Raw genomic sequence first — 26053 nt, 5'->3', positions numbered from 1 at the left:
TCAAAGCCTGCCTGCTCCCTGACCGGGGGAACTCCCACAATTAGCAACTAGCATTGAAAGGCCTTGCAGCTTCAAAGTTGGCTGCTCCCTGCCTGCAGGAAATACTTTGTTGGGAGGTGTTAGCTGGCCCTGATTGTTTCAAACAGACAATAATTCTTTCTCCCACCCTGGACATTACAGAGACACTTTAGTGCAGGTAAGAGCAAACTTGGGGCCCCCAGGTGCTTTGGACTTCAACTCCCACAATTAGCATTGAATGACCTTACAGCTTCAAAGCCTGGCTGCTCCCTGCACGGGGAAATCCCACAATTAGCAACTAGCATTGAATGGCCTTACAGTTTCAAAGCCTGGCTGCTCCCTGTCCATGGAAACTCCCACAATTAGCAACTAGCATAGAATGGTCTTGCAGCTTCAAAGCCTGGCTGCTCCCTGCCTGGGGGAACCCCTACAATTAGCAACTAGCATTGAATGGCCTTACAGTTTCAAAGCCTGGCTGCTCCCTGCCTGGGGGAACTCCCACGATTAGCAACTAGCATTGCATGGCCTTACAGCTTCAAAGCCTGGCTGCTCCCTTCCCAGGGAACTCCCACAATTAGCAACTAGCATTGAATGGCCTTACAGCTTCAAAGCTTGGCTGCTCCCTTCCCAGGGAACTCCGACAAAGAGCAACTAGCATTGAATGGCCTTGCAGCTTCAAAGCCTGGCTGCTCCCTGCATGGGGGAACTCCTACAATTAGCAACTAGCATTGAATGGCCTTACAGCTTCAAAGCCTGGCTGCTCCCTGCCTGGGGGAACTCCCACAATTAGCAACTAGCATTGAATAGCCTTACAGCTTCAAAGTCTAGCTGCTCCCTGCCCGGGGGAAATCCTTTCTTGGGAGGTGTTAGCTGGCCCTGATTGTTTCCTGTCTGGAATTCCCCTGTTGTTTGAGTTTCGCTCTTCATTTACTGTCCTGATGTTAGAGCTTTTTGAGACTGATCGCCAGATTGTGTCCATTTTCATGGTTTCCTCCTTTTTGTTGATATTGTAACACCATGAACAAGACATGGCTACAAGTATCTAAAAAACAACAACTCAAGAAACAAGACAGTAAACAAAAACAGGGTAAATCCAGGCAGGAAACAATGAGGGCCAGCTAACAAAGGAAGCAGCCAGGCTTTGAAGCTGCAAGGCCATTTAATGCGAATCAAGGTGGTTCATTGCAATCTCAAACGGACCAAACTTGGGCCCTCCAAGGGTTTTGGACTCCAACTCCCACAATTCCTAACAGCCTACCGGCTGTTAGGAATTGTGGGAGTTGAAGTCCAAAACCCTTGGAGGGCTCAAGTTTGCCCATGCTTGGTGTTGATGCATCCTTTGACTCTATGTCAGTGTTTCTCGACCTGGGGGTCGGGACCCCTGGAGGGGTCACCAGGGGGTGCCAGAGGGGTCACCAAAGACCACCAGAAAACACAATATTTTCCGTTGGTCATGGGGGTTCTGTGTGGGAAGTATGACCCAGTTCTATCATTGGTGGGGTTCAGAATGCTTTTTGATTGTAGGTAAACTATAAATCCCAGCAACTACAACTCCCAAATGTCAAGGCCTATTTTCCCCAAACTCCACCAGTGTTCACATTTAGCATACTGAGTATTCATGCCACATTTGGTCCAGATCCATCATTGTTTGAGTCCATAGTGCTCTTTGTAGGCGAACTACAACTCCCAAACTCAAGGTCAATGCCCACCAAACCCTTCCAATGTTTTCTGTTGGTCGTGGGCATTCTGTGTGCCAAGTTTGGTTCAATTCCATCCTTGGTGGAGTTCAGAATACTCTTTGATTGTAGGTGAACCATAAATCCCAACAACTACAAATCCCAAATTATGTTTCATAACAGGAGAAAAAGCAATTTAAAAAATAATACAGCCATACAATACTTATTTTTGAGTAGATCGATGCAAGGTAGTCTATTCTCAGGCTGTTCCTTGAGTTGCAAAAGATCCTTCCTGGGCGCCTTTCCTTTCCCTGCCAACGTACAACAATGTGTTGTTTCTTTAAGGCATTAAGAACACCAGATGAAGCGCATTATTCGCATATTTGTGATTTTGGGTTTTTCCGGCTGCATTCTTTTGGGAAACTGCGCCCAAGTTTGGGGCCTGCTGCCTTCTTCTCCTTCTTTGAGGCAGGCTTGCATTTCCGGAGGGGATGCTCATCTCAGGCCTTTGATAAAAATAATAAAGGCAGATTGGGGCAAGGGGGGGGGGGGGTAAAAAAGGCAGGATGCCATTCACTCCAAAGTAGTCTAAATCCAGCCTTTGTTCAGGGAGGCCGGACTCCATGTCCTGACCTCCTTTGTCAACAGCCTCCGGCCTCAAAGCTGTTCCCTTTTTTCTATTTATTTATTTATTTATTTCGTGCCACATTTCCCCCCAAAGAAACCCAGAGAAAGAACCCCTTCGCCAGTCCGTGTTATGAATGGGTGGAAGACAAAACACACAGGCACTGTTCATTTCAGAACCAGGCAGCATAGCATGCCATCGAGACATCCAATCTTCCTCCCTTTCTCTCCAGGCAGCGCTCTGCCTTCTTCTTCTTCAAGGCAGGGAAGGGAGCAGCCAGGCTTTGAAGCTGTAAGGCCATTCAATGCTAGTTGCTTAATTGTGGGAGTTCCTCCGGGCAGGGAACAGCCAGGCTTTGAAGCTGCAAGGCCATTCAATGCTAGTTGCTCTTTGTCGGAGTTCCCTGGGAAGGGAACAGCCACGCTTTGAAGCTGTAAGGCCATTCAATGCTAGTTGCTTAATTGTGGGAGTTCCGCCGGGCAGGGAGCAGCCAGGCTTTGAAGCTGTAAGGCCATTCAATGCTAGTTGCTGATTGTGGGATTTCCCCCGGGCAGGGAACAGCCAGGCTTTGAAGCTGTAAGGCCATTCAATGCTAGTTGCTCTTTGTCGGAGTTCCCTGGGAAGGGAGTAGCCAGGCTTTGAAGCTGTAAGGCCATTCAATGCTAGTTGCTTAATTGTGGGAGTTCCCCTGGGCAGGGAGCAGCCAGGCTTTGAAGCTGCAAGGCCATTCAATGCTAGTTGCTGATTGTGGGATTTCCCCTGGGCAGGGAATAGCCAGGCTTTGAAGCTGTAAAGCCACTCAATGCTAGTTGCTGATTGTGGGATTTCCCCCCGGGCAGGGAGCAGCCAGGCTTTGAAGCTGTAAGGCCATTCAATGCTAGTTGCTCATTGTGGGAGTTCCTCCGGGCAGGGAGCAGCCAGGCTTTGAAGCTGTAAGGCCATTCAATGCTAGTTGCTAATTGTGGGATTATTACTACTAGCCGTACCCGCCACACGTTGCTCTGGCCATCCTTCCCTCCTTCTTTCTCTCCTTCTTTATTTCTCTCCTTCCTTCCTTTTCCCTTCCTTCCCCTTTCTTTCTCTTCCTCTTTCTCCCCTTTCTTCCTTCTCTACTTATTCTTGGACTGCAACTCCCAGCAGTCCCCCTGATCAATCTACCTACCTACCTACCTATCTCTATCTAATCTATCTAGCTTATCTATCTTGTTACATCCCGAATAGACTACTGCAATGCACTCTACGTGGGGTTGCCCTTGAAGACTGTTCGGAAACTTCAACTGGTCCAGCGAGCGGCAGCCAGATTACTCACCGGAGCGTCATGCAGGGAGCACACCACCCCCCTGCTGTGTCAGCTCCACTGGCTGCCAGTTCAGTTCCGAGCACAATTCAAGGTGCTGGTCTTGACCTATAAAACCCTGTACGGTTCCGGTCCAGCGTATCTGTCCGAACGTATCTCCCTCTACGTCCCACCTCGGAATTTGAGATCATCTGGGGGGGCCCTGCTCTCGACTCCACCGCTTTCACAAGTGAGGTTGGTGGGGACGAGGAGCAGGGCCTTCTCAGTGGTGCCCCCTCACCTGTGGAACTCACTCCCATCTTTTCTCCTATCAGACTCAGATAACATGGGATTTCCTGCCTTGATATTCTGGGATATAGGGCTGTGTGGAATGGCCCGAGGACATTATTTCCAAGGGAACGACCAAACAGGAAAGGATTTCCGCCCTTCTCTTCCAGCTGTTCAGCAACTTCAGCAGACTGGACAAATTCCTCTTTTTAAACAATAATTTTGGGTTGATTTCCCTTTCCAAGCCATGCATGCAATGGCATTCCCTGGACTGTTATGGGGACACAGAAGCGGGTTTTTTGGGGTACCCATCAATAACTGAAAAACAAAACAAAATACCCTGGGCCCTTCCACACAGACTTGTAACCCAGGCCCTTCCACACAGCTGAATAAAATTCCACATCATCTGCCTTGAACTGGAATATATGTCAGTATGGACACAGATAACCCAGTTCAAAGCAGATGTTGTGGGATTTTCTGCCTTGATGTTCTGGGATATAGGACTGTGTGGAAGCGAATCTCAAGGCAGCAAATCCCACAATATTTATTTATTTATTTAGCAGTGTTGTATACCGGTCTTCTCACCTCCGTTCGAGGGACTCAGGCCGGTTTCCAACATCAATATTACAGACAGTCATTAAAAACATCATATTCTAAATCACACTAAAACATTAACATAGCAAAATACAATCATATGATTACGGTGGTCAGTTGTCATCAAAAATCATTATTCATCGTCATCCATCCATATCACAGGATCATGGCTCATTCGTCGAATGCCAATCCCCAAAGCCAAGTTTTCACCTGTTTCCTGAACGTTAAGATAGAAGGGGCAGTTCTGATCTCCAGTGGAAGAGAGTTCCAGAGTCGAGGGGCCACCACCAAGAAGGCCCTGTCTCTCGTCCCCACCAGCCGCGCCTGTGAGGCCGGTGGGATCGAGAGCAGGGCCCCTCCAGACGATCTTAGCAATCTTGATGGCTCATAGGGGAGGATATGTTCGGACAGGTAAATTGGGCCGGAGTTGTTTAGGGCTTTATAGGTTAAGACCAGCACTTTGAATTGTGCTTGGAAGCTGACTGGCAGCCAGTGGAGCTGGCGCAATAGAGGAGTAGTATGCTCCTGGTACCCCGTTCCTGTTAGTAGTCTGGCTGCCGCACATTGGACTAATTGAAGCAGTCTTCAGAGGCAACCCCACGTAGAGAGCGTTGCAGTAGTCTAAACGGGATGTAACCAAAGTGTGGACCACCGTGGCCAAGTCAGACTTCCCAAGGTACGGGCGCAGCTGGCACACAAGCTTTAATTGTGCAAAAGCTCCCCTGACCACCGCTGAAACTTGGGGCTCCAGGCTCAGCGATGAGTCCAGGATCACTCCCAATATCTGCTCTGAACTGGGTTATCTGAGGGCCAATCTAAACAGCCATATAACCCAGGACCCTTCCACACAACCCTATATCCCAGCATATCAAGGCAGAAAATCCCACATTAATACTGTTCCTCATGTGGTGACCCCAAACCATAAAATTATTTTTGTTGCTACTTCATAATTGTAATTTGATTTTGTCAAATTTGGGAGTTGTAGTTGCTGGGATTTGTAGTTCATCTACAATCAAAGAGCATTCTGAACCCCACCAACGATAGAATTGGGTCAAACTTCCCACACAGAACCCCCATGACCCACAGAAAATACTGTGTTTTCTGATGGTCGTTGGTGACCCCTCTGACACCCCCTTAGTGACCCCCAGGTTGAGAAATGCTGCCCTCGAATATCAAGGCAGAAAATCCCACATGATCTGCTTTGAAATGGATTATCTGAGGGTCAATGTACTGTCGAAGGCTTTCATGGCCGGAATCACTGGGTTGTTTTAGGTTTTTCCGGGCTATATGGCCATGTTCTGGAGACATTTTCTCCTGACGTTTCGCCTGCATCTATGGCAAGCATCCTCAGTATGGCAACTAGGTATGGCAACTACCTCTGAGGATGCTTGCCATAGATGCAGGCAAAACGTCAGGAGAAAATGCCTCCAGAGCATGGCCATATATCTGAGGGTCCTTCCACATAGCCATATAATCCAGAATCTCAAGACAGAAAATCCCATAATATCTGCTCTGAACTGGATTATCTGAGGGTCCTTCCACACAGCCATATAACCCTGAATCTTAAGGCAGAAAATCCCACAATATCTGCTCTGAACTGGATTATCTGAGTCCACACTGCCACACTGGGGGGTAGAGGTGGGCAGAAGACAGTTCCACCTTATCTCCTGTGCTACGCTAATAATATAAGATTATGTAATATAATATATTGTATATACATATAATATTTACAATATTATAATGTAATGCAATATAATAATAAGATATTATAATGATATATTTATATGAAATGTAATATTACTAATACTATTACAATATAATGGTATATTACAATATATTAACATTTAATACTATGCTAATAATATAATATATTGTATGCCCCGGTGGCGCAGTGAGTTAAAGCGCTGAGCTGCTGAGCTTGTTGACCGAAAGGTCGCAGGTTCGAATCTGGGGAGCGGCGTGAGCTTCTGCTGTCAGCCCCAGCTTCTGCCAACCGGGATTGTGGCACAGCTGGCTGAGTGTCAGCTGCATTAAGATCACTCTGACCAAAAAGGTCATGAGTTCGAAGCCAGCCCAGGTTGGAGTGGGTTTCCAACCAATTGTGTGTAGCCTGTTGTCGACCTTTGCAACCCGAAAGACAGTTGCATCTGTCAAGGAGGAAAATTAGGTACCACCTTAAAGTGTGGGGAGGCTAAATTAACTGATTTATGAGGCCATAAAGAAGACTCCAGCAAAGTATTCCAGTGGAGAAGCATGCGGGGAATGCGGAAGTGCTTCATCAGTGTCGCAGATGGACGATGAAAGCGACAGCTCCCCTGGCAGCCAAAAAAAGTTAAATAGCCTCTGTCTATGTCTGTATATGTTTGTACGTCAAAAATTGGCATTGAATGTTTGCCATATATGTGTACACTGTAATCCGCCCTGAGTCCCCTGCGGGGTGAGGAGAAGGGCGGAATATAAAAGCTGTAAATAATAATAATAATAACCACCTAGCAGTTCGAAAACATGCAAATCTGAGCAGATCAATAGCTACTGCTCTGGCACGAAGGTAACAGGATCCAAGCAGTCATGCTGGCCAAAGACCTTGGAGGTGTCTACGGACAACGCTGGCTCTTCGGTTTAGAAATGGAGAACACCACACCCCAGAGTAGGACACGATCGGACTTCATGTCAGGGGGAAACCTTTACCTTTGTATATATATCTTGCAAGCCACTCTGAGTCCCAAATACCTTGGAGGTGTCTACGGACAACGCCGGCTCTTCGGCTTAGAAATGGAGATGAGCACCACACCCCAGAGTCGGACACGATTGGACTTCATGTCAGGGGAAAACCTTTACCTATGTATATATATCTTGCAAGCCACTCTGAGTCCCAAATACCTTGGAGGTGTCTACGGACAACGCCGGCTCTTCGGTTTAGAAATGGAGATGAACACCACACCCCAGAGTCGGACATGATCGGACTTCATGTCAGGGGAAAACCTTTACCTATGTGTGTGTGTGTATATATATATATATATATATATATATCTTGCAAGCCACTCTGAGTCCCTTTTGGAGTGAGAAGGGTGGCATATAAATGCCATAAATAAATTAATAAATATATTCCAGTTCAAAGCAGATCCTGTGGGATTTGATGCAGCTGTGTGGAAGGGGTCCTCCAAAGTCGGCTTCAAAAATAATGGGTTTTCCCCAAAATGTTGAAACATTATTAGTTTTTTAAGGAGGGTGCTTTGAGGCACCCAGGAAGGACTCTAAAATTAAAACAGAATGCCCAGAATCAGCTTCTGTTTTTCAAAAATGCTGTTGATGTGCAGGAAAGCCTTGTGATCTATTCCAAAAGACCAACTGGAAGCTTGGAAGGAAGAGGAGCCATGGCTCTTCTCTGTTTCTGGGGATTTTTGGGGGGAGGCCAGTGCCAAGGAAGCAGCCTGAGGTGGCATTTGACCTAGATAAAAAAAAGACCAGCCTTTCTCCATCCTTAACCCACAGGAGGGAGGCGTGGATTTCCACGAACAAAGGGAACCCACGGCTCCCACGCTTCCCCCAAAAGGGCTCTCCAAAGGTGCCAGAGATGGGCACTTTGTGCCCATCTCTGGCACCTTTGGAGAGCCCTTTTGGGGGAAGCGTGGGAGCCGTGGGTTCTGGAAGAGGGAGGTGTGACCCTCAAGTCCTTTCCCAGCTCAGTCTGATGGGAGAAAAGATGGAGTTTGCCCCCAGAAAAGCCCCACCCGAGACACCCCCAAAACCCGGCCTTTTACGCACAAGCCTTTTACGCACAGGAAGAAGATACTCCATCTCCATCTCATGCCTCCTTTTGGGGTGGAGACCTCTCCCTACGGAATCCAGACCCTTCTTCCCCAATCCCTGGCTTGCAAAAGGGGGGTGCCCTTCCTCCTTTATCCTTCAGCCCCCCTATTTCCTAAAATAGGGCACACATTTCACATTCAGGTCCACGAAAGCCTTCGACAATACATTTCACATTCATTTTGGATGCGTTTCCCCCTGTTCTTTGGATCCTTGCGCCTCATTTCCTGAAGGCACGACGAACGGGTAGGAGGAACGGCGTTACAAGCCTAGGAACGGCGTTACATCCCTCCCAGGTCCCGATCCTCCAGTACAGATGAAGGAACCAACTCGCCAAAGGCACACATCTCTGCTACTTTTGCTTTCCTGGCTGGCTTACCGGGAAGGAAGCGGTCGACGCCCACCGCGCTTCTCCTCTTCTTCCTCCTCCTCCTCTTTCCTCCTTCTTGCCTTCCTCCCCCTCCGGGATCCAGATGTGGGGATGGGCAGCTGGGCGACCTGGGAAGAAGGAAAGCGAGCCCTCAATCAATGGCTGGAGCAGCGAGGATGGAGGTTCTCCAGGGAAGGCGAAATCTGCTGCTGCAAAGAGCCGAGTCCCACCCAGGCGCCGGAGAAAGAGCCTGCTGCGCGTGTCTGCCTCTCTGTGTGTGTGTGTGTGTGCCTTTGCGCGTGTCTGTGTGTGATATCAGCTCTCCCTTGCACAGGAAACACCCAGCCCCTTCTTCTTCCTCTTCCTCCTCCTCCTCCTCCTCCAGCTGCTCCAGGGCGGGCCGGGTGGCTCTCTGGGCTTCCCCAGCTGGGACAGAGGATGGCCCGCCTTCTTTCTCCCCTCCCCTGCCCGACTTCTCTTTCTTGCTGGCCTTTGGCTTGCTATCTCTAACTGCCCTTCTTCCACCCCTTCCTTCTTGCTTGTTTCCTTGCTGGTTAGCTCACTCTCCTTCCTTTCTGCATACCTTCTTGCTTGCTGGCTAGTCTTCTCTCATTCCTTGCCTTCTTCTCTCATACCTGGCCTTTCATCCTACTTGGCCAGCTTTTTCTCGGTCCTTCTTGCTGGCTTGCTTTTCCTCTTTCCTTCTTGCTTGCCTACTTTCTTTCTTGCCACCCTGCCCCCTTCTTTCATTCTCTCTTACTTCTTCATTAGCCTGTCTTACTTCCTGCCTGACTACTTGTTGTCTTGCCTGCTACTTTCATTCTTGCTTGTTTACTTCTTTTTGACTGTGAGAGGTGTTCAGCAGTGGAACTCTCTGCCCCGGAGTGTGGTGGAGGCTCCTTCTTTGGAAGCTTTTAAACAGAGGCTGGATGGCTATCTGTCAGGGGTGATTTGAATGTAATGTTATTGCTTCTTGGCAGAATGGGGGTGGACTGGATGGCCCATGAGGTCTCTTCCAACTCTTTGATTCTATGATTCTGTGATTCTATGATTCATTGGCCTTTCTTCTTCCTTCCTTCCTTCCTTCCTTCCTTCCTGCCTGCCTGCCTGCCTTCCTTCCTTCCTTCCTGCCTGCCTGCTTGCTAGCTTGCCTTGCCTTGCCTATTTCTTTCATTGTTTACTTCTTCATTGGCCTGCCTTTCTGCTTGCTTGTTTGCGTATTTATTTATTTGTAGCTAGCCTTCCTTCCTTCCTTTTTGCTGGTTTGCCTTTTCTCTTTCCTTCTTGCTTGCCTACCTTCTTTCTTGCCACCCTGCCTCCTTCTTTCATTCTCACTTACTTCTTCATTAGCCTGTCTTACTTCCTGTCTGACTTCTTGTTGTCTTGCCTGCTTCTTTCATTCTTGTTTACTTCTTCATTGACCTTTCTTCTTCCTTCCTTCCTTCCTTCCTTTTTCCTAGCTTGCCTTACCTGTTTCTTTCATTCTTTAGTTCTTCACTAGCATCTCTTACTTCCTGTCTGGCTTCTTGCTTGCCTACCTGCTTCTTTCGTTGTTTACTTCTTCATTGGCCTGCCTTTCTGCTTGCTTGTTTGTGTATTTATTTATTTATTTATAGCTAGACTTCCTTCCTTTTTGCTGGCTTTTCTCTTTCCTTCTTGCTTGCCTACTTTCTTTTTTGCCACCCTGCCTCCTTCTTTCATTCTCACTTCTTCTTCATTAGCCTGTCTTACTTCCTGCCTGACTTCTTGTTGTCTTGCCTGCTTCTTTCATTCTTGCTTGTTTACTTCTTCATTGGCCTTTCTTCTTCCTTCCTTCCTGACTGCCTGCATGCCTGCTTTCCTTCCTGCTTTCCTTCCTTCCTGCTTTCCTTCTTTCCTTCTTTCCTTCTTTCCTTCTTTCCTTCTTTCCTTCTTTCCTTCTTTCCTTCCTTCCTTCCTTCCTTCCTTCCTTCCTTCTTGCTAGCTTGCCTTGCCTGTTTCTTTCATTCTTTAGTTCTTCATTAGCCTCTCTTTCTTCCTGTCTGGCTTCTTGCTTGCCTGTCTGCTTCTTTCATTGTTTACTTCTTCATTGGTCTGCTTTTCCGCTTGCTTGTTTGCGTATTTATTTATTTGTAGCTTTCCTTCCTTCCTTTTTGCTGGCTTGCCTTTACTCTTTTCTTGTTGCTTGCCTACTTTCTTTCTTGCCACCTTGCCTCCTTCTTTCATTCTCACTTACTTCTTTATTAGCCTGTCTTACTTCCTGTCTGACTTCTTTGCTTGCTTGCCTGCTTCTTTCATTGTTGCATACTTTTTTGTTAGTCTGCCTTTCTGCTTGCTTATTTATTTGTAGCTTGCCTGCCTTCCTTCTTGCTGGCTTGCCTCCTTCTTTCATTCTTGCTTGTTTACTTCTTCATTGGCCTTCCTTCCTTCCTGACGGCCTGCGTGCCTGCCTTCCTGCTTGCTTGCTTGCTCTTCCTTCCTTCCTTCCTCCCTTTCCTTCCTTCCTTCCTGCCTTCCTTCTTGCTAGCTTGCCTTGTCTGTTTCTTTCATTCTTTACTTCTTCATTAGCCTGTCTTGCTGCCTTGCCCTGCTTCTTTCATTCTTGCTTGTTTACTTCTTCATTGGCCTTCCTTCCTTCTTGACTGCCTGCGTGCCTGCCTTCCTGCTTGCTTGCTTGCTCTTCCTTCCTTCCTTCCTTCCTTCCTTCCTTCCTTCCTTCCTTGCCTTTCTGCTTTCCTTCTTGCTAGCTTGCCTTGCCAGTTTCTTTCATTCTTCACTTCTTCATTGCTTACCTGCTTCTTTCATTTTTGTTTGGTTACCTCTTCATTGGCCTTCCTTCCTTTCTAGCCTCCCTCCCTTCTTGGCTTTCCTGCTTCTTTCATACTTGTTTGCTTACTTCTTCATTAGCCTGTCTTCATCCTTCCTGCCTGCCTTCCTGACTGTCATTGGCTTTCCTGCCATCTTTCTTTCTTGCTTGCTTTTTTCATTGCCTTCCTTCTTTCCGTTCTTCCTTCCTTCCTTCCTTCCTTCCTTCCTTCCTTCCTTCCTTCCTTCCTTCCTGCTAGTTTGCTTTGCCTGCTTCTCTCATTCTTTACTTCCTCATTAGCCTGTCTTGCTTGTATGCCTGCTTCTTTAATTTTTGTTTCTTTACCTCTTCATTGGCCTTCCTTCCTTCCTTCCTTCCTTCCTTCCTTCCTTCCTTCCTTCCTTCCTTCCTTCCTTTCTAGCCTCCCTCCTTCCCTTCTTGTTGGCTTTCCTGCTTCTTTCATACTTGTTTGCTTACTTCTTCATTACCCTGTCTTCATCCTTCCTGTCTGCCTTCCTGCCTGTCATTGTTTTTCCTTCCTTCCTTCCTTCCTTCCTTCCTTCCTTCCTTCCTTCCTTCCTTCCTATCTGGCCTGCCTGCTTCTTTCCTTGCTTTCCTTCTTTCCCGCCTTCCTTCTAGCTAGCTTGCTTTGCCTGCTTCTTTCATTCTTTACAAAAGGGTGTTACTAAGTATACTCTTCACATACAACTCAGCCTTAATGCCAAACTAAAAGGTGGCAGCAAAAATAATTGAAGAAACGGTTTCAAGATCTCCCTGTTGCCTATTTCCTGTTTTAAAAATTCTCCTGCACCTATATATAATTTGGTTGGCAGCTTGTGGGATTCACTATTTTAAAAACCTCTGTTCCTTTCCCTGCTAAGTTCCTTATAATTAACGGCAATCGGCTGGTATAGTTTTCCCCAGATTCCTTATATACCTTTAAGAGCTCTGTCTAAAAGTTGCACCCCTGTCCATCAGATAATAATGACAACTACAGATTCTCTATCTTTTTAAGACTGCTTTTAGTTTTGATGTGTTTTTGAAACTGTTTCCTCTTTGAATTGTTTTAGTTGTGTTTTTTAAATTTGCCCAGGAGCCCTTATGAGCTTGGAGGCGAGAGAAAAATACTTCCACTAAATAAATCACAAGGCCAGATGTCCTTGAATGTCACAGAGAGGGGTGACGGAAGAGTGATTTACATGAAGATTTGATGATTTCTTAAAATATTGATGCCCCTTCCTCTACCGTCAGATCTCTGGGAAGCTTGCCATGAAACCAGGACAAACCACTGAAAGTTTAGGACCAGGAGAATCGTGGAAGCATCCCTAAAAGCATATTCAGGAAGGGCAGGACTTATTTATTTTTAAAATGGAGCAATTAAGCAAGCAGGAACACGGAGAAAATGTCTGTATTTAGTCCAAAGGGTTTTGTTTACCCTCTGCAAGCTCTAGATGTGTTGATGTAAGGCAAAAAAAGCCAATGGGATTTTGGCCTGCATCAATAGGAGCATAGTGTCTAGATCTAAGGAAGTGATGCTACCCCTCTATTCTGCTTTGGTTAGACCACATCTGGAATATTGTGTCCAATTCTGGGCACCACAATTCAAGAGAGATATTGACAAGCTGGAATGTGTCCAGAGTAGGGCGACTAAAATGATCAAGGGTCTAGAGAACAAGCCCTATGAGGAGCGGCTTAGGGAACTGGGCATGTTTAGCCTGAAGAAGAGAAGGCTGAGAGGAGATATGATGATGGCCATGTATAAATATGTGAGAGGAAGCCACAGGGAGGAGGGAGCAAGCTTGTTTTCTGCTTCCCTGGAGACTAGGACGCGGAACAATGGCTTCAAACTACAAGAGAGGAGATTCCATCTGAACATTAGGAAGAACTTCCTGACTGTGAGAGCCGTTCAGCAGTGGAACTCTCTGCCCCGGAGTGTGGTGGAGGCTCCTTCATTGGAAGCTGTTAAGCAGAGGCTGGATGGCCATCTGTCAGGGGTGATTTGAATGCAATATTCCTGCTTCTTGGCAGGGGGTTGGACTGGATGGCCCATGAGGTCTCTTCCAACTCTTTGATTCTATGATTCTATGATTCTATCAACCTTCCTAATGCTGCGACCCCTTAATACAGTTCCTCATGTTGTGGTGACCCCCAAACATAAAAGTATTTTTGTTGCTACTTCATAACTCTAGTTTTTCTCCTGTTATGAATCGTCATATAAATATCTGATATGCAGGATGTATTTTCATTCACTGGACCAAATTTGACACAAATACCCAATACACCCAAATTTGAATACTGGTGGGCATGGTGGGGTTGAGGGGGATTGATTTTGTCATTTGGGTGTTGTAGTTGCTGGGATTTATAGTTCACCTACAATCAAAGAGCATTCTGAACTCCACCAATGATGGAACTGAACCAAACTTGGCACACAGAACTCCCACGACCAGCAGAAAATACTGGAAGGATTTGGTGGGCTTTGACCTTGAGTTTAGGAGATGTAGTTCACCTACAACCAGAGAGCACTGTGGACTCAAACAATGAGGATCTGGACCGAACTTGGCACGAAACCTCAATACACCCAAATGTGAACACTGGTGGAGTTTGGGGAAAATCAACGTTGACATTTGGGAGTTGTAATTGCTAGGAGTTATAGTTCACCTACAATCAAAGAGCATTCTGAACTCCACCAATGATGAAACTGAACCAAACTTGGCTCACAGGACTCTTATGACCAACAGAAAATACTGGAAGGATTTGGTGGGCTTTGACCTTGAGTTTAGGAGATGTAGTTCACCTACAATCAGAGAGCATTAATTTGTTCATTCATTCATTCTGCGATCCTTCATTGTCCTTCATTGTCCAAGATTGTGGAATGTTGGGATTTGTAGTTTCTGGGTGCCTCAGAATTCTTTACTCCAGAACTACTCAAATTGGAAAGAAACAATTGAAACATATGGTAATAAACATCATAGAATCCTAGAGTTGGAAGAGACCCCAAAGGCTACCCAGTCCAGTCCTGTTTTTCCAGATAGGAAGACACAATCCAAGCTCTCCTGACAGATGACCAACCAGCCCCTGCTTAAAATCTTCCAGAGAAGGAAACTGCACCAGACTGCCATGCAGCAGCAGATTCCAATGTTGAACAGCTCTTGCTATCAGAAAGTTCTTCCTAATAATAGAATCCTAGAGTTGGACGAGACCTCATGGGCCATCCAGTCCAACCCCATTCTGCCAAGAAGCAGGAAAATTGCATTCAAAGCACCCCCCGACAGATGGCCATCCAGCCTCTGCTTCAAAGCTTCCAAAGAAGGAGCCTCCACCACACTCCGGGGCAGAGAGTTCCACTGCTGAACGGCTCTCACAGTCAGGAAGTTCTTCCTCATGTTCAGATGGAATCTCCTCTCTTGTAGTTTGAAGCCATTGTTCCATTGCGTCCTAGTCTCCAGGGAAGCAGAAAACAAGCTTGCTCCCTCCTCCCTGTGGCTTCCTCTCACATATTTATACATGGCTATCATATCTCCTCTCAGCCTTCTCTTCTTCAGGCTCAGCTCCTTAAGCCGCTCCTCATAGGGCTTGTTCTCCAGACCCTTGATCATTTTAGTCGCCCTCCTCTGGACACATTCCAGCTTGTCAATATCTCTCTTCAATTGTGGTGCCCAGAATTGGACACAATATTCCAGGTGTGGTCCCAAGGTTCCATAGCACTGAGCCTTAGCAGTTGCTCATACTACATTAATTCCAGTGTTGGCGTACCCATAGTTAAGTATACTTAACACACACACACACACACAAACACACAAACACACCATGGTTCCAAAATTTCTGGAAATTTACATATTTAAGTGTGAAGAGAATGGGGAAAGGGGGGGGGTATCCATCTGTCAACCTGTTGTCTATGGCTGTCTATCATCTCAGAGTTGTGTAACATCAGAGTGTGGAAAACTTTGAGGTCTCTGAGAATTAAGACTCCTTGGCTTACAGCACCATCTAGAGGTGAGTCATGGCATTGCAGAGATTCTCACAGATTTCCAAAAGTAGTGTGTGTTACAGCATAGTTTGCTCTCCACATTTGCAGCTTTCACTATTGCATATTTGATCAATGCATTCTCACTAGGAATATCTCAGTCCTCCAGTGTGAGTCTCTATATTTGCATTTTATTTTATCCCTATTTAAGTGTAATACCATACATTTCTCCCTGTTGGAATTCATTTTGTTAGATTTGGCCCAGTTCTCTAACCTGTTATGTCAGAATCTCCTTTCTTGTACTTCAAACTACAAGAGAGGAGATTCCATCTGAACATGAGGAAGAACTTCCTGACTGTGAGAGCCGTTCAGCAGTGGAACTCTCTGCCCCGGAGTGTGGTGGAGGCTCCTTCTTTGGAAGCTTTTAAACAGAGGCTGGATGGCCATCTGTCAGGGGTGCTTTGAATGCAATATTCCTGCTTCTTGGCAGAATGGGGTTGGACTGGATGGCCAATGAGGTCTCTTCCAATTCTTTGATTCTATGAGGCTGGATGGCCATCTGTTGGGGGTGCTTTGAATGCAATATTCCTGCATCTTGGCAGAATGGGGTTGGACTGGATGGCCCATGAGGTCTCTTCCAATTCTTTGATTCTATGAGGCTGGATGGCCATCTGTTGGGGTGCTTTGAATGCAATATTCCTGCTTCTTGGCAGAATGGGGTTGGACTGGATGGCCAATGAGGTCTCTTCCAGCTCTTTGATTCTATGAGGCTGGATGGCCATCTGTCAGGGGTGCTTTGAATGCAATATTCCTGCATCTTGGCAGAATGGGGTTGGACTGGATGGCCCATGAGGTCTCTTCCAGCTCTTTGATTCTATGAGGCTGGATGGCCATCTGTTTGGGGTGCTTTGAATGCAATATTCCTGCATCTTGGCAGAATGGGGTTGGACTGGATGGCCCATGAGGTCTCTTCCAATTCTTTGATTCTATGATTTGTTTGATGTCCTTGTTGCTCCCAATTTGGTGTAATCTTTGAATGCCTTCTTTTCATGGTGCATCTACACTGTAGAACTAATGTATTTTGACACTACTTTATCTGCCAAAGCTGAATGCTATGGAGTCGTAAGAGTTTTAGTTGTACAAATGCTTTAGCCTTTAGAGTTTGTTGTTTATTTGTTCAGTTGCTTCCGACTCTTCATGACGAAGAGGAACCATTTGATTGGACCAAAGTACAGGAGGTTCAGAATGTGTGCACTCAACCAGCATCCAGTGACACTTTTGAGGGGTTTTCTGGTGGTGGGGATTGGCAATCTGGTGATACTGTGAAATCATGGGGAGACTGACTGGCACAACCTGGGGATCACAACCAGACACAGTGAAGACATCTGCCCTTGCGCTGTGCTACTCTGCTGCTGAGTGTGCATGCCCAGTGTGGAACACATCTCACCACACTAAAACAGTAGATGAGACATGCCGCATTATCACAGGGTGTCTGCGCCCCACACCACTGGAGAAATTACACTGCTTAGCCGGTATTGCACCACCTGACATCCGCCAGGAAGTAGCAGCTAATAGTGAAAGGACCAAGGCAGAGACATCTCCAGCTCATCCCCTGTTTGGGTATCAGCCAGCACGTCAATGACTTAAATCAAGACATAATTTTCTTAGATCTACAGAAACACTCGCTGGAACACCCCAGCAAGCGAGAGTCCAAAAATGGCAGGCCCAAACCCAGCACCTCAATTCATGGGTTATACCAGATGAGAGACTCCCCCCTGGGCACACAGAAAACTGGGCGACTTGGAAGGCGCTGAACAGACTGCACTCTGGCACCACGAGATGCAGAGCCAACCTTAAGAACTGCGGCTACAAAGTGGAATCCTCGACATGTGAGTGTGGAGAAGAGTGAACCACCGACCACCTGCTGCAATGCAACCTGAGCCCTGCCATATGCACAATGGAGGACCTTCTTGCGGCAACACCAGAGGCACTCCAAGTGGCCAGATACTGGTCAAAGGACATTTAACCAACTACCAAATTTGCAAAATCTGTGTTTTTTTTCTTTTTCTTTTTAATCTGTGTGTTTGTTTTGCTCTGTTAGAATTGTAACAAAATGGTTGCTGATGACACGATAAAATAAATAAATAAATAAATAAATGGGGAGACTTAAGTCTTAACAAGAGGTAGAAGAGTTGGAGGGATGGGCGTTGGTGCTCAGCTGTAGAAACTAAGCCAGCTGAGAGTGATGAGGATGGGGTGGAGGGCAGCTCATCAATGGATGATGAGCTGTAAGATAAATGTAGGCACTGGAATGATAGAACTTTGCAGTAGGCAAAGTGTTGGTTTTGCGCCTTGGATCTTGTCGCTGACACTTTCCTGTTGGGCTTGGGTCCTGGATCTCCAGGTTGCTGCCTTGCTTCATGTGCCGACCAAGTTTGGATTCTCGTAAGTGCGGATTTCCCCTCTCGACTTTGGACTGCTTTTGACGATGACGCTGCTTTGTGGACTTTGGAAACTTCAACTGGGGTTTCTTCGACTTTGGGTTGCATCTGGACGACAGCTTCTCTTCACAGCTCTTTGTTTGTTTGTTCTCTTTGAACTGTGTGATTTTGGCGTGTTTTTGAAGAACTGTTGCCAGTTTAATCTGGATTATTTTCTAAGTTTGTTTTACTAGCTAGAAATTACTACAAACTTTGAGTTTTGACCAGAGGCACTGAAGCAAGTGTCTCCGAGTCCTGTTTACTAGGCTTGGGTAACAACGGAAAAATTTGTTTCTAAACTCGTTTCGTTTTTAGGGGTCCATCGCGTTTCGTTTTTTAAAAGAATTCCGAAATTTTCCTTTTAAAAATTTCAAAATATACGAAATTTTGTATAATTACGAATTGATTCGTTAATGGCGGATGCGATTGCGTAATATGCTAAAAAAACCTCCAAATGGGACAGGGGGAACTTCTGAAGCTTCCCTCTCCCTCTGTTGTTGACTGTTGGTGTGATAAAACAAACAACTACTATAAAACTTGCACCAGACATGAGAAAATAATTTCGAAATAATTACGAAATAATTTTGAAATAATTACAAAACAATAACGAAACAATAACGAAATAAATTGAAAAAATTGTTTCGAATCTAATTTACTCCTCGCACTATTCCTGCATGGCTCAATATCGGATCGTAAACTAATTTAAATACGAATTAATAACGAATTACGAAATTAACGAACGAAACCGCCCAAGCCTACTGTTTACTTTGCTTTAATAAACCTTTGTTTTGGATATACTCCTGTGTCCGGCTCCTTAAGGCATCTGGGTTCCGACAATCTGAGCAACGGTGTCATGCCTCTGCTTGTAGTCTGTCTGCGCGATCTTCTTGCAGCAGCTGAGGACGGGATCTATTGTTTCATCTGCTTCCTTGCAGCGTCTACATTTGGGATCTGTTGTCAACTTTTCAATTCTGGCTATTATTATTAGTGCAGTGGTTCTCAACCTTCCTAATGCCGTGACCCCTTAATCCAGTCCCTCATGTTGTGGTGACCCCCAACCATAATATTGTTTTCGTTGCTACTTCATAACAAGTCATTTTACTCCTGTTATAAATCATAATGTAAATATCTGATATGCAGGATGCATTTTCATTCACTGGACCAAACTGGGAACAAATACCCAATACACCCAAATGTGAATGCTAGTGGGGTTGGGGGAGGATTGATTTTGTAATTTGGGAGTTGTAGTTGCTGGGATTTATAGTTCACCTATAATCAAAGACCATTCTGAACTCCACCAGCAATGGATTGGAACCAAACTTGGCTCCCATGACCAATGGAAAACACTGGAAGGATTTGATGGGCATTGACCTTGAGTTTGGGAGTTGTAGTTCACCTATATCCAGAGAGCACTGTGGACTCATGCAATGGTGGATGTGGACCAAACTTGGCACAAATACTCAATATGCCCAAATGTGAACACTGGTGGAGTCTGGGGAAAATAGATCTTGCCATTTGGGAGTTGTAGTTGCTGGGATTTATAGTTCATTACAATCAAAGAACATTCTGAACTCCACCAACGATAGAATTGGCTCAGACTTCCCACATGGAATCCCCATGACCATCAGAAAATACTGTGTTTTCTTATGGTCTTTGGTGACCCTTCTGACACCCCCTCGCGACCCCCTCAGGGGTCCCGACCCCCAGGTTGAGAAACACTGTATTAGTGTTATCTAATCTGCAAATACGGACTGTACGATGTTCTCCAATGAAGACCAGGCAAAAGACGGCAATGTAAACAAGCGACTTTTATTGTTGTCATTTCTCCAAACTGTACCACAAGGAAAAGGAGTGCCACCAACTCATTTGGCATCATCCTCCCTGCTGCTGTGTTCCCTTGACCGTTCTCAACGCTGCTGCCCGGCCGACGGAGAAGGCCTTTCACAGAAAGGAAGCGCTGGTCATTTCCCCTCGGGACAGACAGCAAATACCCCAAACCTGCTAAACCAGGCATGGGCCAACTTGGGCCCTCCAGGTGTTTTGGACTTCAACTCCCACAATTCCTAACAGCCGGTAGGCTGTTAGGAATTGTGGGAGTTGAAGTCCAAAACGCCTGGAGGGCCCAAGTTGGCCCATGCCTGTGCTAAAGAATTCCCAGAAATGCAAAAAAATAATATTGGTATATAATATATTCATATATATATATATAAAAATACAGCCTCGTGTCGTACTGCCTCCTTTTACAGCGTCCCCAATACAAAAAAAAAAAGGTTAGCTTCCCCATAGTTTTGGGGTAAAGTCATTTTTGGACTACAACTCCCAGTATCCCCTCATTCAAACTCTGCAAGTACCCTCAACAAGAGTTGTTTGTGTGTCATCTACGAAACAAAGAGGGATGTTGGTTTCTCAGGATGTATTCCCAATAAATCCACTCCGGATTTTAGTCCGAACTTTAACACTGCTGGAACTCTGTGCCTTTAGTACAGGCATGGGCAAACTTCGGCCCTCCGGGTGTTTTGGACTTCAACTCCCACAATTCCTAACAGCCTACCGGCAGAGTTGGACTTCAACTCCCACAATACCGGCTGTTAGGAATTGTGGGAGTTGAAGTCCAAAACACCTGGAGGGCCCAAGTTTGCCCATGCCTGCTTTACAGTAGGTTCATCACCTTGAAGAACTACTTCACAGTTCCAACTAAAACCAGGAGCTGATCCATCACCTCCCCTGGCATAGGACCATCTATGGCTTTACTATGTTGAATTAATGCTGCTCACTTTAACCACCATGACCCAATGCAATGCAATCATGGGATTTGTAGTATGGTGAGGCACCAGCCCTCTTTGGCACAGCAGGCTGAAAAGCCTGCAAAACTACAACTCCTATGATTCCATACTATTGGACCATGGCAATTAATCCTGCATAGTAGAAGCAGTCCTAATTTCTTGTCTTTTACACACTATCCAGAATGGGGATTGTATTATTTATGCAGTGGGTTAAAGCGCTGAGCTGCTGACCGAAAGGTCGCAGGTTCGAATCTGGGGAGCGGCGTGAGCTTCCGCTGTCAGCCCCAGCTTCTGCCAACTTAGCAGTTCAAAAACATGCAAATGTGAGTAGATCAATAGGTGGGAAGGTAACGGCGATCCATGCAGTCATGCCGGCCACATGACCTTGGAGGTGTCTATGGACAACGCCGGCTCTTCAGCTTAGAAATGGAGATGAGCACCAACCCCCAGAGTCGGACACGATTGGACTTCATGTCAGGGGAAAACCTTTTTTACCATATTTATACCCACCCTTCTCAACCCCAAGAAAGGTGGGTATAAACTCAAGAGTGGCTTCACATATCAGCAACAGTTCAAAAGTGTATTGTCGAAGGCTTTCATGGCTGAAATCACTGGGTTGTTGTAGGATTTTTCGGGCTATATGGCCATGGTCTAGAGGCATTCTCTCCTGACGTTTCGCCTGCATCTATGGCAAGCATCCTCAGAGGTAGTGAGGTCTGTTGAAACTAGGAAAATGGGTTTATATATCTGTGGAATGACCAGGATGGGGCAAAGGACTCTTGTCTGCTGGAGAGTGGTGTGAATGTTTCGACTGACCGCCTTGATTAGCATATAATGGCCTGACAGTGCCTAGAGCAAACTTTTGTTGAGAGGTGATCAGATGTCCTTGTTTGTTTCCTCTCTGTTGTTGTGCTGTTGTAATTTTAGAGGTTTTTTTAATACTGGTAACCAGATTTTGTTCATTTTCATGGTTTCCTCCTTTCCAGAAAGGCAATGCCAGGCCATTATATGCTAATCAAGGTGGTCAGTTGAAACATTCACACTTAGCTCCAGCAGACAAGAGTCCTTTGTCTCACCCTGGTCATTCCACAGATATATAAACCCCTTTTCCTAGTTCCAACAGACCTCACTACCTCTGAGGATGCTTGCCATAGATGCAGGCGAAACGTCAGGAGAGAATGCCACTAGACCATGGCCATATAGCCTGAAAAAACCTACAACAACCCAGTTCAAAAGTGGTATGAAACTGCATTAATTTGACAGTGTAGATCCACCAAATAGAAAAGGGTTCTATGAATGGAGTCACTCTCCCTTCCTGACTCCCCACTTTTCTCCAGAGATAATCAGGTCCCTTCTTTGTCAAGCAGATGCAATAAATCCACTCTGGATTTTAGTCCGAACTTTGAACACTGCTGGAACTCTGTCCCTTTCGTACTAGCTCTACCAGTCCTGCTCTTGAAAAATAAAAACCTAGATTTCCAGCAAAGGCTTTTCACGGTGCTTTTGCCGTCTCTCCGAATTTCATCCATGACTGCATTTATCCCTTCCTTGATGGGATTTAGACGTGAATCCTTTCATCTCTGCTGCTTACAATCCTGACAAACATCCTCACAACTTGTTCTACAAAAAGCATGACACAATCGTTCTCCAAGAAGAAACATGATCACAACGGCTCTCCCAGGCATGGCCAAACTTGGGCCCTTCCTCCAGGTGTTTTGGACTTCAACTCCCAAAATTCCTAACAGCCTCAGGCCCCTTCCTTTTCCTCCTCAGCTGCTTAAATTTGCCCATGCCTGGGCTATCTGTAGAATAGGTTTGCTTTCCTCAATGTGGTGGCCGATTCCATCAGCGTTGCCTCCGAAAAATCCTGCAAATCTCTTGGGAAGACAAGCAGACAAATGTTAGTGTGCTGAAAGAAGCAAAGACCACCAGCATTGAAGCGATGGTCCTCCACCATCAACTCCGCTGGACCGGCCATGTTGTCCGAATGGCCAACCACCATCTCCCAAAGCAGTTGCTCTACTCCGAACTCAAGAATGATGGGCAGGAAAAGAGACTGAAAGATGGGCTCAAAGCCAACCTTAAAAACTCTGGCATAGACACTGAGAACTAGGAAGCCCTGACCCTTGAGCACTCCAGCTGGAGGTCAGCTGTGACTAGCAGTGCTGTAGAATTTGAATTGAGGGCAAAAGAGAAAAACGTGCCAAGAGGAAGGTGCATCAAGCCAACCCCAACCGGGACCACCTTCCACCCAGAAACCAATGCCGCATGAATGGAGGGCAAAAGAGAGAAATGTACCAAGAGGAAGTTGCGTCAAGCCAACCCCGACCGGGACTGCCTTCGACCTGGAAAACCATGCCCTCATTGCGGGAGAAGATGCAGGTCAAGAATAGGGCTCAAAAGTCATCTACTGACCCATCACCAGAACATCAATCTTGGAAGACAATCCTACTTTGACAACGAGGGATCACCTAAATAAGTAAGTATAGGGGTCACCTAAAATATGGTGACATTGTCGAAGGCTTTCATGGCCGCAATCACTGGGTTGATGTAGGTTTTTCCGGGCTATATGGCCAGTTCTAGAGGCATTTTCTCCTGACATTTCGCCTGCATCTATGGCAAGCATCCTCAGAGAGCATCCTCACTACCTCTGAGGATGCTTGCCATAGATGCAGGCGAAACGTCAGGAGAAAATGCCTTTAGAACATGGCCATATAGCCCGGAAAAACCTACAACGCTATGGTGACAATGTTTATCTGGGAGCATTCTGAATGCTTTTTGTGGCGCTTTTGGCTTGGATCAATTACAAGACACATTTCCATGCTTTACAACAGTCATGTGTCTGACTTTTCCTCATTATTTATAGGTTGCAGAGCCAGGCAACAAACTCACCACTTATAGGATGGATTGGTTGGTCATCTCCAGTGGTCAACTTAGTTTAGATCCAGAAACATTAGGTAAAAGTGACTACTGCGAATGGCTGGCCAATGCATCCTATCACCATGCCAACTTGGAACAAAGCAGTGTGTTCCCAAACTCTGATTGTCCAGGTGTTTTGGACTTTAGTTCCCAGCATTCATAGCCATTGGTGGAAGCAGTTGAGGCTTCTGGGAACTGAAGTCCAGAACTCTTGGAGGACTAGAGTTTCTGACTCACAGATTGATTGCCTGGAGTGGCTATTTCAGTTTTCCTTGGTGGGATTCCAATTCCTTTCATCTTTGTAATTCTCAACCCTGACAAACAACCCCATGACTTCCATATTATCCTCTCATTTCACTATGCAGGTTGGCTTGCTGATAACATGACCCGAAAAGTGACACAATCAACAACTCACAGCAGGGAGTTAATAAGAAAAGCTGCCCAAAAGGAATCCAGAGTCCAGGTTGGAAGTAAAGGCTCTGGGGCAACACAAAGGTTGTCTCAAGTCAGGGAGAATGGGCTCCCTTTTTTGTCACTTGGACAAACAAAATCCTAGGACTGATAGAGACCTCCAAGGCCATCCAGTCTAACCCCCAGCCATGCAGGAAAACACAATCAAATCCCACCCGACAGACCGTCATAAAAGGTTGCACAAATCTGGAAAGCGGCCAAGTGACGATGCAAAAGAAATTGCTATTTCCTCTCCTTAAATAAATTTCTCCAAATAAGTCACTGCATGATTTTTCAATGCCATCTTTAGCTTCGGTTTGCATCGTCCCTTTGCAAACTTTCCAAAGTGTGTCAGGCAATCTGAGAAACTGAAGAATGGGAGAACAGGGCATATATTTCTGTTTTTGGGTTTTTGTCATGTCAGGAGCGACTTGAGAAACTGCAAGTTGCTTCTGGTGTGAGAGAATTGGCCGTCTGCAAGGATGTTGCCCAGGGGAAGGATGTTTTTATCATCCTTGTGGGAGGCTTCTCTCATGTCCCCGCACGAGGAGCTGGAGCTGATAGAGGGAGCTCATCCGCCTCTCCCCGGATTCGGACCTGCGACTTGTCGGTCTTCAGTCCTGCCAGCACAGGGGTTTAACCCACTGCGCCACCGGTATATAATGGTATAGAATGCCTTCCCTGTCCAGAGATGTAAACAATGCACTTGCAAGTTTGCATCCGAGGGTGTGAAGAATGGAGAAGATGGCACCGTTGTTCTAATCAAGCCCCTACAAGCCAAATATGACCCACCATAATTGTATAAAACCTACTGAGTGGTGAAACACCATGGCTGATCAAGTCTGTGTTGTTGTGAGTTTTCATGGCTGTATGGATATGGGTCCAGAAGCATTCTCTCCTGATGTTACACCTGCATCTATGGCAACCATCCTCAGAGGTAGTGAGGTCAGGCCTCACAACCTCTGAGGATGCTTGCCATAAATTGCAGGCGAAATGTCAGGAGAGAATGCCTCCAGAACATGGTCATACAGCCCAGAAAGCTCACAACAACCTTGTGATTCCAGCCATGAAAGCCTTCGACAATACACTGATCAAGTCTGGTTGGGAGCTACAAGGGATTGGAAGGCAGCCTTTGGAGGTTGATGCCCACAAGTGGCCAAGGGTGGGTTGTCTTTCTCCACATGGCAATCACAGCAATGATGGCACTTTAGGAATCAGCACAGCATACTGTTTAGTTAGGATTCCAAACGACAAGATCATGGTTTGAATCCCTACTTGGCCATGGAAACTTCCTGGGGGAACCTTGGACAAGGAACACTCTCTCAGCCTCAGGGGAAGGCAAATTCCTTCCAAACACATCTTGCTAAATAACCAAAACCCAACTCAATGAGAGGTTCACCTTAGAGTTACTATAAGTCTTCCTGACTGTGAGAGAAAGCTGGAACTCTCTACTCCGGATCATGGTGGAGGCTCCTTCTTTGGAGGCTTTTAAACAGAGGCTGGATGGCTATCTGTTGAAAGAGCTTTGAATGCAATTTCCCTGCTTCTTGGCAGAATGGGGTTGGACTGGATGGACCATGAAGTCTCTAGGATGCTATGATTTCTATGTTCCAAAGGCAAATTCTTATCAAACACATATTGACAACACAACAACAACAACCAAAAACCAACTCAATGACAGGTTCACTTTACAGTTACTATAAGTCAAAAATGACTTGAAGGCACACAACAACGGCACAAATACAGTCAGTACTCCACATTGGCTGGCATTAAGGGCACAGGACTGTAAAGTAGGGAAACTGCAAATGAAAAACACTCAAGGAAACATCTCTTGAGACTCTTCTAGATCCACCAGTGTAACTCTATGTTGAGTCACACTGATGGAACTAGAGATCCCTCGAGAGACAGTATTACTCACAGCCATGAATAATTAATCTCACAACAGTGAAAACCTGCAAATGTGGAGGGCCAAATGTAGATGCTTTCATTTTAACTACATCCTACCAAACCTTTGAGGT

At 46.0% G+C, this 26053-nt stretch overlaps 1 protein-coding gene across 2 annotated transcripts in view; it reads right to left on the bottom strand.

Moving 5' to 3' along the window:
* The window catches only part of GNG2 (G protein subunit gamma 2), a 74152-nt gene extending 65036 nt beyond the window's left edge, over window positions 1-9116 (bottom strand). The window contains exon 1 of one of the 2 annotated variants that reach the window (XM_067463109.1): window positions 8664-9116. The gene's annotated coding sequence lies outside the window, so the exon portion shown is untranslated. The remainder of the gene's footprint in view (window positions 1-8663) is intronic. The other variant, XM_060753279.2, reaches the window with a different exon arrangement.
* Between the last annotated feature and the right edge of the window lie 16937 nt (window positions 9117-26053).

The sequence above is a fragment of the Anolis sagrei genome, chromosome 1, assembly GCF_037176765.1.
Source record: "Anolis sagrei isolate rAnoSag1 chromosome 1, rAnoSag1.mat, whole genome shotgun sequence".
NCBI classification, from domain to species: Eukaryota; Metazoa; Chordata; class Lepidosauria; order Squamata; family Dactyloidae; genus Anolis; species Anolis sagrei.
This window is presented reverse-complemented; position numbering and strand designations above follow the sequence as displayed.